We start from the raw sequence: 4,329 nt of genomic DNA on the forward strand, positions 1-4,329 counted from the left end.
GTTGGGTTTCCTCACTCTCGTAGTGGGTCCATCTCTTGTAGTCGGCTGTATTTTTGTGGTGATGGGTCATTATTTTCTGGAGAGAGGGAAAAAAAACAATTATTTATATTCCTGTTATTTACACATCATTTACTAATGTTACACAGAATGGACATGTAAATGCATTTCTTTTTTCATATGTCCCGTATATTCTCGAGTATAAGCCGAGGCACCTAATTTCACCCCAAAAAACTGGGAAAACGTATTGACTCGAGTATAAGCCCAGGGCAGTGATGGCGAACCTTGACACCACAGATGTTTTGGAACTACGTTTCCCATGATGCTCAACTACACTGCAGAGTGCCTGATCATCATGGGAAATATAGTTCCAAAACATCTGGAGTGCCAAGGTTCACCATCACTGGCCTAGGGTGTCCATGTGCATGCCTCACTGTGGCCATGCCTCACTGTGCCCATGCCTCTCTGTGCCCATGCCTCTCTGTGCCCATCCTCTCTGTGCCCATGCCTCACTGTGTCCATGCCTCACTGTGCCCATGTGCATGCCTCACTGTGCCCATGTGCATGCCTCACTGTGCCCCTGCCTCACTGTGTCCATGACTAAACTGACGCTTAACATGGGTCTATGGTAGGGGTGCCCGGCTTTGAAAAATCTGTGCTCCCCAGCCGTAGCTCCCCCAGACAACAAACTTTGCACACTTGTAGAGGAAAAATGGGACTACAGGTGTGCCAAGTTCCGGGTCCCCAAAATTACTGGAGAAATGAACTTTTAACATGCCCATGCCTCACTGTGCCCATGCTCCCCAGCCATAGGTCCCCCTGACAACAAACTTTGCACACTTGTAGAGGAGAAATGGGCTACAGGTGTGCCAAGTTCCGGGTCCCCAAAATCACTGGAGAAATGAACTTTTAACATGCCCATGCCTCACTGTGCCCATGCTCCCCAGCCATAGGTCCCCCTGACAACAAACTTTGCACACTTGTAGAGGAAAATAGGGGTACATGTGTGTATACGTTCTGGATCCAGGGGACCTACGACTGGCCGGTACCCGCGTCCACACAGTCACAAGCGAAATGACTGTTTAACATGGGAGTCTATGGAAGGGGTGCCCGGCTTTGAAAAATCGATGCTTCCCGGCCGTGGGTCCCCCAGACAACAAACTTGCACACATGTAAGGAAGAGTGGGGCTACAGTGTGCCAAGTTTGTCATGGGGACCTACGGCAGGCAAGTACCGGGTCCCCAAAGTCATCGGAGAAATTACCATTTAACATGCCCATGCCTCACTGTGTCTATGCCTCACTGTGCCCATGCCTCACTGTGCCCATGCCTCACTGTGTCCATGACTAGACTGACGTTTTAACATGGGAGTCTATGTAAGGGGGGCCAATTTCGGGTCCAGGGGACCTACGACCGCCGGTACCGGGTCCCCAAAGTCAATGGAGAAAAAATACTGTTTAACATGGAGTCTATAGAAGGGGTGCCCGATTTGAAAAATCGGTGCTCCTCGGCCATAGGTCCCCCGGACAAAAAAACTTTGCACACTTGTAGAGGAGAAATAGAGTTACAGGTGTGCCAAGTTCCGGGTCCAGGGGACCTATGACCGGCCGGTACGGGTCCCCAAAGTTAACAGAGAAATGACCGTTTAACATGGGAGTCTATGGAAGGGGTGCCCAGCTTTGAAAAATCGGTACACCCCGGCCGTGGTCCCCCGGACAACAAACTTTGCACACTTATAGAAGAGAAATGGACTATAGGTGCTCCCCCCGTAGGTCCCCTGAAAAGATGGATATCTTGGTTGTGGCAGATGCTGCCGTTACCAAGATATCCATCTTTAAAGTGCCGACGTATATGTACAGTGGGCGGTTAAAATGAAAATCAATTTATAACTTTTTTTAAATGGATTTTTCTGGATATTTTTGTTGTTATTTTGTCTCTCACTGTTATAAAAAACCGACCAATGAAATTATAGACCGATCGTTTCTTTGTCACAGAATCGGCAGCCGATCAAATACTTTTTCCCCTCACTTGTATATCTGCATTCATTTGCCCTACAGAACTTCTGTTTGTATTCTCTATTATAATACTTACCAACAGCCTCGTCTTCTGTGGATTTTTGATAAAAGGGGCAGATTCTGGCCAGAGCTGCCCTGACCCCCCGCCCAATTGCCCTACCCTCACCCCTTGGAGGGGCAGTATCCTCAGGCTGGCGTCCCCTGTTATGGGGTTCACTCTGAGAAGTACAACGTTCTCCTCTTTGTTGGTGATCAGAGGATCCTTCATGTGTATCTCCCCTTCTTCTTCTTTAATAGCTGTCTAATTGCCCCACACCCACCCTTCTGGGGTAGGTATTATGGGCTGTGGTAGGGGTGATCCCCTGTTATGGGGTTCACTCTGAGAAGTACAACGTTCTTCCTTGTTGGTGATCAGAAGATCCTTCACGTGTATCTCCCTTCTTCTTCTTTAATAGCTGTCTAATTGCCCCACACCCACCCTTCTGGGGGTAGGTATTATGGGCTGGGTGGTAGGTGGTGTTCCTCTGTTAAAGGACCCACTTTCATTAATAAAACAGGTTCCTCTGTGATGGTTTTCAGGGAATCCTGCACCTGATACATATTTATTTCTCGCAAAAAGTCGCATCATTCTAAAAGAAATGATCAACGCAGAGAACACAGAATCGCTTCCTCTTCTCTCAAAGGTCGCTTACTGTCTGAGCTGCAACTCCTGGAGAGCTCCTTATAAGGGGTTCTGCCACTGTGAACATAGCTCTGCCCACTGCTGTGTCCTTTCTCTGGGAGCTGGAGTTCTGTTGCCATGACGATAAACTTCCATATGCAAATGAGGAACATTCCAGTAACTGGTAAACAACAAACATTTTTTTTAGCTCTGTAAAGGTCAAATTTCAAATCTGCTGGCAAATAAATAACTGACTTTTTTTTGTCAACGGCTGAAAAAATAACTGACATTTTTGTTTTTCTTGGCAACTGCTGAAAAAATAACTGACATTTTTTTGTTTTTCTTGGCAACTGCTGAAAAAATAACTGACTTTTTTTTGACAAACTCCTCCTCATTTGTTTAATAAATCTCATTAGACTTCATGTACATTTTATGGGTACTTTCCTTTAACAAAGTTTAAAGCTAAAATCTTATATACAAATGTATCTATTAGATTTCCATGTTACAGTATATTATATTACTGGGAAAATTTGAAAACATTTTTTTGACTCTTTTTTTTTTTTTTTTTTTATTATAGTGTTTACAATATATTTGTATACATGTATTGGATAGTGTACCCTTGCTGTACTATTTCATGAATTTGGGGTGAGAGTTACAAATTTAATTATTTGTAGTTCTTTGTTTGAAAAAATCTGAATAAAATCTTTGATAATTTTTTTTAAATTTATTGGTGGCTGCTGAATAATTAACTGATCCATCACCCCTCCCCCCCATCCACACCCTCCATCCATCACCCCTCCATATATCACCCCTCCATATATCACCCCTCCATATATCACCCCTCCATATATCACCCCTCCATCCATCACCCCTCCATCCATCACCCCTCCATCCATCACCCCTCCATCCATCACCCCTCCATATATCACCCCTCCATCCATCACCCCTCCATATATCACCCCTCCATCCATCACCCCTCCATCCATCACCCCTCCGCCCCATATATCACCCCTCCATCCATCACCCCTCCATATATCACCCCTCCATCCATCACCCCTCCATCCATCACCCCTCCGCCCCATATATCACCCCTCCATCCATCACCCCTTCATCCATCACCTCTCCATCCATCACCCCTCCATCCATCACCCCTCCATATATCACCCCTCCATCCATCACCCCTCCATCCATCACCCCTCCATATATCACCCCTCCATATATCACCCCTCCATCCATCACCCCTCCATATATCACCCCTCCATATATCACCCCTCCATAAATCCCCCCTCCATATATCACCCCTCCATATATCACCCCTCCATAAACCCCTTCATCCATCACCTCTCCATCCATCACCTCTCCATCCATCACCCCTCCATATATCACCCCTCTATCCATCACCCCTCCATCCATCACCCCTCCAAATATCGCCCCTCCATATATCACCCCTCCATATATCACCCCTCCATATATCACCCCTCCATATATCACCCCTCCATATATCACCCCTCCATATATCACCCCTCCATATATCACCCCTCCATATATCACCCCTCCATCCATCACCCCTCCATCCATCACCCCCCCATCCATCACCCCCCCATCCATCACCCCCCCATCATTTTCATTATTATGAGGTCTTCCATCAGATTCTATT

This window comes from Rana temporaria, chromosome 9 (genome assembly GCF_905171775.1).
Source record: "Rana temporaria chromosome 9, aRanTem1.1, whole genome shotgun sequence".
Taxonomy (NCBI): domain Eukaryota; kingdom Metazoa; phylum Chordata; class Amphibia; order Anura; family Ranidae; genus Rana; species Rana temporaria.